This window comes from Physeter macrocephalus, chromosome 4, assembly GCF_002837175.3.
Source record: "Physeter macrocephalus isolate SW-GA chromosome 4, ASM283717v5, whole genome shotgun sequence".
Taxonomy (NCBI): Eukaryota; Metazoa; Chordata; class Mammalia; order Artiodactyla; family Physeteridae; genus Physeter; species Physeter macrocephalus.
This window is the reverse complement of record NC_041217.1, coordinates 66,001,609-66,014,803: the sequence shown is the minus strand read 5'-3', so window position 1 is coordinate 66,014,803 and position 13,195 is coordinate 66,001,609.

Below are 13,195 nucleotides of genomic sequence, written 5' to 3'. Positions count from 1 at the left end.
GATTAATTTTGGTCCTACACGTGCATCAGGTGACAGTTTCTGGATGTGAGGTTAAAAATAATATAATCTCTGTGACCTTTGGGAAGACAGTCACTCATACTTCCCTGAGCTGCTTTATCACTAAGGACCAAATCATGTATTCTAACAGGTCTTTTTCACCTGAACCCATGATGTGTACTCCTGCTAAAGACAGAGGTCCAGACCCGCAGAAGAAAGAGTTTTCTACTTCCTTGAAGTCTCAGTTAATGTTTAGGGCTGCACAAGTCCTAGGAATATTCTTGTCTTCCCACAGGTGCCCCTTCCCTTACTTCCTGTAACCTACCCTCCATCCTTTCCTCCCTCCCTCTCTTCCTTCCACCCTTCCCCCCTCCCTTCCCTCCTTCCTTCCTTCCTTCCTTCCTTCCTTCTTTCCTTCCTTCCTTCCTTTTGGCCAGGAGGTGGCTCTATAATACATGCTGGGATCAGATATCAAGGAGCACCCAGCAATAAAGCTCCTGAAAAATCTATGATCAATACTAGTTAGGAAAGGAAAATAGATGTTCTCCTTTTGCTTATGTAGATGAGATGCTTGAATGTTCACTAACATACGTATGCAAATGCAGAATGGATTTCCAAAACTCACAGCTCCAAAGGACTCTAGAAAACAAAAGTACCAATTTACCACCAGCATGGACGTATGGATCAGGGGAAACAATGCTGATTTTTCCATCGAAAGAGAGGGTCAGATTTCAAGCACAACATTACACAGCTCTAAATAGGATAAATGTAGAGCAGAGAAAATGTGTAGTGGGAGGGTGGGGATGAGGTGCTCAAGGAGGCCTTGCTGACTGATATTCAGGGGCAACAAGGAGGAGGGAGACCTGATGGGAAGTATTGAAAGGTAAACTGAGGCATATTAAACATTTTAAGAGTTCATGTGAGCAAAAATCGATTAGAATTGGGTAGCAGGCAATCTAGCAGACAGAAAGGAGCTCCAAGAAGCTTTACAAAATGAAAGACTTTTATAGGCAGAAGGGAACGGGAATAGGAAGTTATCCTAGGCAAGAAAGCAGGTAGGTTATTGAAAGGTATTTTTCCTTTAGGGGATGACAGGGGTCTATTAGGCAGTTTACCTAAATAAGTGTTAATCAGACAACTCCTGATTGACTGGATTAGGATTCTATTTCTGGGAGACTCAAACTGTAATTGTCTTGGCTTGGTGACCTGGGGCTTGGCATAAGCGACTCCATTTAGGCCTGTTGTTTCTAACAGAAGTCTCAGCAGAAACAAAGGCAGGAGGACCAGCATCCACAGGGAAGGGGAAAAGGAAATTGTTTTGGACAGATGGAATCAGTACTTCCTGACATTTCTGATGCTTCATGAAGAATAGCTACAGATAGGAATCCCCACTCTCTCTGCCTCTCCCCACCCCTCTGTATACACATACTTGGAAAGTCTAAGTAATGTTCATAGGTCTTAAACTCATGGAATGTTGGAGCCAGAAAGGTCATAGCATCATTTGATTTGACCCCTCTCATTTTCTAGATGGGAGCACGGAGGCCAGCAGAGATTTTCCACCTTGCCCTGAACTTAGTTTTAAGGTGAGATGGGCTTTTAGGACGATGAGCACTTTGAATTAGGTAACAGCAACCTCCTGCCCATGATAATTTCCTGAGCCCAAGAAATCCTAACCCAACTGCAGCATGCATGGGAGATGAAGCTGTGTGTTAGATCTTTATCTCCTGAATGCTGCCCAGGACATTCAGATGAGGCTTCAACCTTGTGGGAGGAGCCAGAGTTCATAATCAGGTGGCTAGTTCCTGGGTGGTGTGTGTTGACTCAGTTCAACCTGTCTATATCTTATGCACCTTAAAGGGACAGATTTGTTCTATGTCACCAGGAAGTGCATTCCACCCACCACAGCCTCATGGTCTCTCTCTCACTGACCTTCTTTAGCCCAAATACCAATAATAACAGTTTCTAAAACCAGGCTCTGCACCTACTTCAACAGAATCCCTTGAGAGGAAGCTTTATCAAAAACTAGTTCATAGGCCCACTCCAGCAGATTCTGCCTCAGTAGGACCAAGTTGGAGTGGAGCTCAAGGCTATGCATTTTTCTAAAACATCCATAGGTAATACTGACGTGAGCCAAATTCTAGATACCAATGTTTTCTACAACTAATGAACATAAAAATCAATTTTTTTGGTCTATTTACTTACTGCCAGGTTCTCTATGACTATTATCTCATGTTATCCTACGCCCCCAATAATCCCAAGAGAAGGGTGCCATTATATTTTGACCAGGAACTTTCCCAAGGTCACAAAGTTATTGAGTGGCAGGACTAGGCTGGAATCCCCTCACCATTATGTTCACCGTTTGACATTGAGCAAATTAGCAAATCTCTTTGAGCTTATGTGTTTCCTCTGGAAAATGAAGATAGGAATTATGCCTATTCCATGAGGGTTTTGCACCTGATGAATAAGTGCTTAGGACATTGTGTAACATACAGAAAGCATTCATTCCTTGTGTGGTGGTATTGTTTTGGATCACTTGGGAACCTGATTACCTCAATGAACATGTTTAAGAAAGGAGGTTTACGGTGTAAACTATTGATATTACAAAGTATATGTTGTCTGCTTTCCACAGGAGTTCTTTACTATCAAAATTCTACTGTTTACACTAACAAAGCCCTTTCACTTACCATTTGTCATTTGCTCTCCAAGATACTTAAGAGGTATTACTCTTTTCTACATTTGGGGAAAAAAAATAAAGATAGAAATTGGAGACCTACATAACTGCCCTAAATTTGTTTTCTTCATAGGCCACTCTGATTTATCAGAGGTTCTAAACTTATAAGCCCATGAATATATATATATATAGTTATATCAAAATCCAAGATGCTATTTATCTTTGTTTAAAGCAAAACAATTTATCCTCTACCCTGCCTCTCTGCCCCTTCACTCCACTTAGCCTCCTCTAGAAAATACTTAGGAATTGGTCAGGGTGCATGAAGAAGGCCCCCTTGGGAAAGGAGCTCCTGTTTGGCTGTTTAAGTAACTTTGGAATTTTCATTTTATCCTAAGGTCAATTTGCTCACCCTAAGAATGACATATCTTTGATGAAATGTCCTGGTGTAAGATAGATAGTTGTTTCGGTCAGACAGGAATGAGGCATTAAAGATGGAAGATACAGTACAAAACAGATCATTTCATTCACCCAGCCCTGACAGTGGACCCCCAGAATGATCTGTCTCCTCCGGGCCACTTCTTCCCTTTCCTTGGGAAAGCCCCTTATCATAGTCGATTTCTCCTTGTCTGTCATTCTGATGTCCAGTCTAACAGGTTTCTTTCTGAATTTTATCCCAGTTTCCTCAACATTTTGTACCATTTCTCTTTTCCCAGACTAATTTAAGGACATTGCATTTCACATTTTGCTGTCTTTCAGTAATCTTCCGTAAATGTTGATATATTCCTCTTTTAATTCCTCCTAAACTTTATAGATCTTTCAGAAATGTGGCCCACTTAATTTTAGTGGTAAAATATACTCTTTAGCAAAAGGTATTTTAGTCTTTTGCATTTGACACTAAGAAATGTTTTCTTAATGGTCAAGCCTAAAAGCTGAATCCACCACTAAGGCCACTGTCTCAGACCTTTGCTTTTCAGGGTGCACGGTTTCAGGAGCTCTGTGGAGACAAACGGGCTCATCTTTCTTGGAGGATGAGGGACTGGGGGAAGGAAAAAAGAAAAGAATGTGGGAAGCCTCGCAGTATCCTCTCTGTCAAGAGTACAAGGAATATTCTGCCTTCCTGTACCTCAAACTCTTCTCAGCTATAAGAATCTATCTAACCAGTAAATTAGTATTAAAAGAATCAGAACCATGGCACCGTTTTAATAAAGCTTAATTTATATGGATGTCTGGTTTAATTCAGTCAGCTCTTTTCCTCTCTTGATCTCTCTGTCTGCACCTCCCCTTACCCTTTCCTTTGTCTTCTTAGTTGTTTGGTTGGTTTCCACCAGCTGTGGGTTAACACACTCCCTTGGACTTCTAATTGCCAACTGTTCCTGTCTCCCAGACCAGGAGTCCCAGGGTTCTCCTTCTAGGGCAAGAGCCGGATGCCCTGCCTGAGTCCTGTGGAGAACTTCACAGTTGTGTTGCCAGTATCTGCCGACAGATCCATGAACGTTTTCATCCTTGTGGTTTCATTGTACAAATGATTCTCACTCAAATGTAAATTTGTATTTCCTCTCTGAAACCAATATATTTTTTTCTTTGTCTTTTTTATTCCAAGATTTAGGCTATTCTAAAATTGCATTTCACTCCTGTGCCTGGTTGCCCAGTCTGTGTAACAGGGTTCTTTTGTATAAGTTGTATTTTCTGCACATTGCCTCTGAGTTTATTCCTTACACTGAATTACTATACCTTGATATGCAATCCACAGGGCTTTTATTTTGAGACTTCTAAAACATTTTTAACATGGGATTTCCATGATATTAAATTTTTTTATTATGAAATACATCATCCACAGAGAAGAGTCTATATAACATATATTTAGAATTTAAAGAAAAATATTGACATGAACTCATGTGTACTCATCAGACTGCATACAAAAGAGAACAATACCAGTACCTCTTAACATCCTGTGTGCCCAGATAGCAATCCCTCTTCCCCTGCTTGGGTTCACCATGGGCTGGTTTATGGTCTTAATCACTCTTGTTGTTGTTGCTTTCACACATGTATGTCTCCCTACACAGTATATTATTTACTTCTTCTGTTTTTGACTATTTATATAAGTGAAATCATGCTGCATACGTTTTGCGATTTTGAATGTTTTGCTCAATCCTATATTTTTGAGATTCATCTACACTTTTACATAGAGCTATAATCACTCATTTTACTGCATGGTATTCCCTGTTTTTCATATAACACAATTTGTTTATCCTTTTTACTATTGAGCATGTGTGCTGTTCTCAGTTTTTTGCCATTGTGAGCATTGCTTTTCTGAACATCCTTGTATATCTCCTGGAGTAGAATTGATGGGTGGTAGGGTCTACACATCTTCAACTTTCCAAGGAGTTTATTACCAAATTATTTTCCAAAGTAGTTGGATCAACTTATCCTCCAATTAGCAGAATATAAAACTTCTCATTGCACATTCTTGCCAACTTCAGGTATTGTATAACATTTCAATTTTTGCTAATCTGTTGACTTTGTAGTTGTATCTCACTGGGATTTTAATTTACAGTTCACTGATTACTGATAAAATTAGGAAATTTTCATATGTTTATTGACCACTGACGTTTCCTCTTCTGGAAAATGCATGTTCATGACTTTGCCAATTTTCCTATTGGGATTTTGTCTTTTTCTTTTTTTTATTTTAATTTTTTTAATTTTTTAAAAATTTTTTTTGCGGTACACGGGCCTCTCACCGCTGCGGCCTCTCCCCCCGCGGAGCGCAGGCTTCGGACGCGCAGGCCCAGCGGCCACGGCCCACGGGCCCAGCCGCTCCGCGGCATGCGGGATCCTCCCGGACCCGGGCACGAACCCGCATCCCCTGCATCGGCAGGCGGACTCCCAACCACTGCGCCACCAGGGAAGCCCTGTCTTTTTCTTTTTGAAATGTAGGGTTTTTCTCTTTTTTTTCTGAATACAAATCCTTTATTATATGTGCTGCAAATATTTTTTCCTAGCTTGTGGCTTGCCTCTTTAACTTTCTTTATGGTATCTTTTGTTGAAAATAAGTTCTAATTTGAATATAGTTGAATCTATCTGTTTCTTTCTTTATGATTTTTACTTTTGAGGTTAATTTAAGAAATGTTTTCCTATCTTGAAGTCACAAAAGTCTTTCCTTACATTTTATTCTAAAAGTTATGTCTTGCCTTTTACATATAGGTCATAATTCTAGCTGCAACTGATATTTGCAAATAGTGGGAAATATTCAGTTTTTTTCCATATGGCTAACTAGTGATCTCCACATTACTTATTCTATAGAGTTTACTTTATTCACTGATTTGCAAAGTCAGTTGTGTCACATACTAAGTTTCTAAGTTTGTGGATCTCCATTTGATTGCGTTTGTCTGTTTATCTTACCCTATCCCAAAACTACATTGCTTTTACCAGACTTTAGTATAATTCTTGCTTACAGCCAGATTCACAATCTTGTCCTTCTTCTGGCTATTCTTGAATTTTTGTTCTTAGATATAAATGTTAGAATCAGTTTGAAAAAAAACCTGTACAATTTTCTTTGGAACTGAATTGAATGCAAAAAATAATTTGGGAGAGAATTGACATCCATGAGTGGATAAGATGTATCTTTCCATTTACTTAAGCTTTATTTAATGTACTTCAATAATACTTTGTAATTTTCTCCATAAAGGTTTGGTCTTCATATCTTTTGATACATTTGCTCCTTGTTTGTTGGTTTTTTTTTTTTTTTTTTTTTGCGGTACGCGGGCCTCTTTCTGTTGTGGCCTCTCCCTTTGAGGAGCACAGGCTCCAGACGCGCGGGCTCAGCGGCCATGGCTCACGCACCCAGCCGCTCTGCGGCATGTGGGATCTTCCCGGATCGGGGCACGAACCCGCGTACCCCGCCTCGGCAGGCGGACTCTCAACCACTGCGCCACCAGGGAAGCCCACTTTTCTTTTTTTTAAATTAATTTTTTAGAGCAGTTTTAGGTTCCAGATTGAACAGAAAGTATAGAAATTTTCCCATATATCTCCTCCCCCTACACATGCACAGCCTCCACATGTAAAATTGGTATAACGGCATTGACATATTATAATCATCCAAAATTCATAGTTTACGTTAGGGTTCACACTTGTTGTCCATTCTATGGATTTAGACAAATGACATTTATCCACCATTATAGTATCATACAGAGTATTTTCACTGCCCTGTAAATTGTCTACACTCTGCGTATTCATCTTTCCCTCCCCACAGTCTCTGACAACTACTGATATCTTTTTGCTGTGTCCACAGTTTTGCCTTTTCCAGATTGTCATATAGTTGAGAATCATACAGTATGTAGCCTTTTCAGATTAGCTTCCTAGTAATATGCATTTAAATTTCCTCCGTGGCTTCTCATGGCCTGATAGCTCATTTCTTTTTAGTGCTGAAAAATATTTCGTTTTCTGGACGTATAACAGTGCATTACCCATTCACCTGCTGAAGGGCATATCCTTAAACGGTCACTTGGCCATCCCCTTAGTGTTTCCTTCTGACCATACTTTCTCATTTTTTACAGTATTGTTGGGCTGAGAATTTTCCAAATCTTTCATTTCTGCTTCCTCTTTGCTTGTCTTTAACTTGCACTATATTTATATTTATTTATATTGTACAGTCAGGAGGAGCCAAGTCGCACCTTCAATATTTTGCTTAGAAACAGCTTAGGTTAAATATCCAGTTTCATCCCTTGCAAGTTCTACCTTCTACAGAACGCTAGAACATGAACACAATTCAGCTAAGTTCTTTGCCACTTTATAACAAAGATCACCTTTCCTCCAGTTTCCAATATCGTGTTCTTCATTTCTATCTGTGACCTCATCAATATGAGTTTTACGCCCAGCATTCTACCAACATTCTGTTTAGGATTACCTAGGTATTCTCTGAGAAGATTGAGGCTTTCTCTACAACTGTCTTTTATTTCTGAGCTTTCAACAGAATTGCCCCTAAGAGTCCAGTCACGGCAATGCAGACTTTTTCTAGCACGCACCTCAAAACTCTTCCAGCTTCTACCCATTACCCAGTTTTAAAGCTGCTTCCCCATTTTTAGGTATTTGTTACAGCACTGCATTTCTCAGTACCAATTTCTTAGTCCATTTGGGATGCTATAACAGAATGCCATAGACTGGGTGGCTAAAACAGCAGACATTTATTTCTTACAGTTCTCAAGGCTAGGAAGTCCAGGATCAAGGTGCTGGCAGATTTGATGTCTTGTGAGGGCCTACTCCCTGGTTCAGAGATGGCTGTGTTCTTGCTCCTAATACCATCACACTGGGGGGTTAGGATTTCAGCATATGAATTTGAGGAGGATATAAACATTCAGTATATAGCAAAATATAGTACTTTAAAATTCTTATTTAAAATATATTTATTAAATAAACACTGTAGCAATAATAACAGGGAACAAATAATCATGTAAAAAACTCATAATCTTACCTTCATCCTAACAAATCTACTTGGTGAGCCTTAGTCTAATTATATCCTGGTGGCTGAGCTGCTATTCAGTATTTACTTTCCAATGGTCATTAACTAATTACCTCTGCTTAAAATTAAAAAAAAAAAACTATATTGGTAAAAATATGTTTCATGTTATGGTTCAGGCTTAAGGAAGAAACAGGCACTTCTTTATTAATTAAAAGGAAATGAACACCCCCCAAAATGTAAACTCATTGAACATGTCACTGATCCAAAATTTTGAAAACCTTTCTTCACGTTATACTTGGCAACGCACATTGTTACCTTACATTACTTATCCACTCCCCAACTCACCCTTTCCCCATAAAAAAGAAAGCCAACAAACGACCCGTGTAACTTCGTAATTATCAATGGTTTGTTGGACATCTCTGCTCAAAATCCTTGTCCTCACTCATAGCTCTGTTGTAGACCTCCTTTGTGCAGTTTAAGAAACACTAATGCATTAGGTATAACACTAATTTTGCTTTTATATTCCCTTGCTTGGTGGATAATGGAATATAAACATTTAAAATAGTTCATGTAATATCTCAGTAGCATTAATTTCCAAATCAAGCAAAAAAGTAAATAGAATAAAACCCGATTATAGTATTTTGCTTGAGATCCCTTTTAGCCACAACTCTATTATAGGGAAGCAATCATTTGAGTTATTTATTAACATTTTATAACCATTTATTAATTGCCTCACATTTTTTTTTTTTTTTTTTTTTTTGCGGTACGCGGGCCTCTTTCTGTTGTGGCCTCTCCCTTTGAGGAGCACAGGCTCCAGACGCGCGGGCTCAGCGGCCATGGCTCACGCACCCAGCCGCTCTGCGGCATGTGGGATCCTCCCGGACCGCGGCACAAACCCGTGTCCCCTGCATCGGCAGGCAGACTCTCAAGCACTGCGCCACCAGGGAAGCCCGCTCCTTGTATTTTTAATCATCATAAATAGTACACATACACACACACAATGTTTTCTAATGCTTTCATATTCTTTCTAGCCATGCAATTAATTTTTATAGATTGAACTTCTTGCTGGAAACACTGCTAAATTATTTTATTAATTCTAATATTAACCTCTTTTTTTTTGTTTTGGTTTTCCATATAGACACTCATCTGAAAATAATGACAGTTCAGCTGCTTTTTTCCAATCCTTGTATTTATTATGTTTTTTTTTGTTTTTTGGTAGTCAAATTGTGCTGTCTAGGTTCCAATACTATGTTGACTAGAAGTGGTGACAGTAGGCTTTTTAAAACTTATTCATAATTTGAAAGAGAATGCTTTTAATATTCTCTGTGAAATATGGAGTTGCTATAGTTTTTGGCACATACCTTTTACCAGATGAAGGAAACCACATCTATTCCAAGTTTTCTAAGATTCTATTTTTAAAAATCATGAATATAAGCTAAATTTTATCAAATTAGTTTTCTGTATTTATTGAAATAACTGTATTTTTTATTTTATTCTTTGAATATGGTGAATCACATTAGTGCATTTCTTATACTGAAACTGTGTTGCATTCTTGGAATAAATCTAATTTGTTAGTGATGTGTCATCTTTTTATACATTGCTGAATTTAGTTTTCTGATATTGTATTCAATAATTTTTCATCAAAATTTGTGAATGAAATTGGCCTGTGATTTTTACATATTCATAATTTTCTTGTCTCATTTTGAACTTGTATCTAGATTATTCCTATGGAATTAATTAGACAATATTTCCTCTTTTTATAGTGTTTGAATGAATGTGTGAAAAACTGTGTGAATTTACCAATTTCTTAAATATTTGGTAGAACTCATCCATAAAACCATCTGGACCACCAGATATGTTTTTGATTAGTAGATTTTTAATTGGTTATTCATTTTAATTAACGATTATAGATAGGAGTGACAAGTAGAATGTTTTACTGGTGGTTTGGATCAGGCACTGAACTAGTCAGGATAGATGCCAACAAATAGCCCTGAAACTGGATCCGAAGGCCTACTGGACACAGATTTAACCCTCAGTTGATGGATTATAGAGAGGTTTAAGGGGGCCTAAGGGAGGAGCAAAAATGGTCCAGTTAGTACTTGGGTATCAATGTAGGAGCTTTAAAAGCTAGTGTGTAGATGTTTCAATATTTAACAATGTATATGATGCATTATATTAAAACAAGGTGTGCTGAATTACTAAAAGAAGATTTTTCTAAATTGACTTTTGGGGATAATTCCTATTTTATAATATAATTTCTAACAATTAGGCTAATTTATTGGTATAAAATTATCATAGTATTTATTTAATCTTTTGTTCATCTCTGATCCTATTCCTCTTTTATTCCTAACATTGTGCTTGGGAACTTCTCTTTCTGTCTCTGTCTTTCCCATATTCTTTCTCTGTAATCACTTTTTGCAAATTGTCAGTTTATTAGACTTTACAAGGAATCAATTTTTTTGATTTTTTGATCCTTTCTATTGTTTCTTTGTTTCTTATTTCATTAATTTCAGCTCTTATCTTTTTATCCTACTTTTTTCTTTTTTTGTGTTTGTACTCTTTTTCTAAATTCTAAAGTTTGACACATTAGTTTTATTTTTTAATTATAACCATTAATTTAAATTTCCTTCCACATCCTGCTCTTCCAGCATTTTCCAAATTTGACATATGCCTTTTTTATTGGTGCTCAGTCCAAAGATTTTCTGAACTGAGATGGTATCTCCAGATATTTAGTCTACCATCTTGCTGGAATTCAAGTCATCACTTGTCCTTTTTAACCTCTCTATAAGGACCAGGTCAGGAGTGATTATTTAATCTTCTAATTAGAAATTGTTGGAACTGAATTTTTAAATCAAAGAGGATCCTTTGTTTCTCATTACGCTTGCCAAAATGCCAGGAATGAAATAATTAAATAAAGGCACAGCTCCTTTTGACAATCTGTTAAGAATAAACAGGACGATTAATTTTTCTCTCTGTATTTCTTGTTTGACCCTTCCCCCCATATATTTTTCTCCAGATTTATTGAAATATTATTGACATACAACATATATAAGTTTAATATGCACAGTGTCATTATTTGATACACATATATATTGTAAAATGATTACCACAAGGATAGTTGACACTTCCATTCTCTCACATAATTACCTTTGTTGTGGTGGTGGTGATAGCATTTAAGATCTGCTCTGTTAACTTTCAAGTATATAATACAGTATTGTTAATTATAGTCACCATGCTGTTCATTAGATTCCTAGAATTTATTCATCTTATACTTGGAAGTTTGTATCCTTTGAGCAACATCTTCTCATTTCCCCCACACTTCTGCCCCTGGGAACCATCAATCTACTCCCTATTTCTATGAGTTAGGTTTTTTGAGATTCCACATATAAGTGAAAACATACAGTGTTTGTCTTTCTCTGTCTGACTTATTTCACTTAACATAATGCCCTCAAATTCCGTACATGTTGTGCAAAAGGCAGGACTTTTTTTCTTATGGTTGAGTAATATTCCATTGTAGATATATACCAGGTAAGAGAGAGAGAAATTGATTCACTGAAAATAGAGGAGACATCAAGACAACCTTTATGAACACACAGGCACCAGGTGCATGACCCCCTTCCACACACACACACGGACACACATACTCACATTCACATAGAAGAAACGAGAGACACAGGCAGTGAGCTATGGTGGGGTGTGGAGATGAGATAATAGGTATAAAGAGAAAGGAGAGAGAAGGAAAGAAAGAGGAAAAAGCAGATTCACACAGGAAGAAAACAACAGAATAAGAAATACCCAGAGGGTGAAAAAAATAGAAAAATACAGAAACAGATTGAAGGATAGAAAAACACACAAATATGCAAAGACACAGTTATAGACACACACAAGAAGAAGGAGAGAAAGCCATTGTGAGAGGGTGTAAAATTCAGAAAGAGACAAAGACTCAGAGAGAGTGACTTAGAGACACACATCTAGGCAGAACTGGACAGAGACAGCCATATGGAGAGAGACAAGTTATAATAGATACAGGCGGAGGGATAGAGGAAGGGTGTGGGGGAGATGAAAGAGGAGAGATGGAGGAGCAAATGATAAACAGAGAAAGAGCCATGGGGAGAGTCAATGAGATAACTGGAGATCAGGGAGCTGGAGAGAGGCAGGAGTGGGCAGTTCCTGGAATAAAAAAAAATAATAATAGTAAAAAGGATAAATAGACAATTCCTGTTAAAGAGGTCAGGTATCATCCTATTTTTTTTCTTTCTAACACTCCCTCTTCTGAAGTGCAATTCAAGGAGAAACAAGCACTAGGAGAATAAAGGATTTGGTTGACATCACACAATGACTTTTTCAGTATGGTGCTAAATGTCCAGAGAGCATACTTTTTTTAGTTTTTCTCTAGATGTTGGCCTTGGACACTAGTGATTCAAATCAGCACAACATCTGGATGTGAAAGTTATATAGACACCCTGGGGACCTGGATTAATCACCTTCTTTGCTGCCCTTACAATGAATCAGCAGCAACTTCAAACAATAAAACAGCCCTGAACTGGTGATTTCTCAAGGTTTTGTTAATGATGTGGTACTCAAAAAATATATCAATTAAAAAGTACATATTGAATGTCACAATCTATCATCACTTCACTGTGTGCTATAGGGAAATTAAAAAGAGCTCTAAAATATAATTCCAGCTTATACAGAGTTTATAATTTAGTTATGAAGATTAGACTAATATCATAATATACTAAAGAAAAATAATCCACTCAATGGTGAGATACTGAGTATTTATCCTACTTTTGTAAAAGTACAATATAGAGAGGAAAATAAGTTCTTTGAGGACAGGTATTTTTATTTGTGTTGTTCACTGAAAGATCCCCAGAGTCTAGAATAGTATCTGGCATATAGTGGGCAGTAAATTCCTTATTGACTATATCTAAATGGAATTTTTGAGTCAAACAGATTTATCTTTTACTATTTATCAGTTATGTGGTCTTGGGCAAGTTAGCTATCTAGTCTCAGTCTTACCATCTATAAAATAGGAATGACAACAGTACCACCCTCACAAGTAATTATGAGTA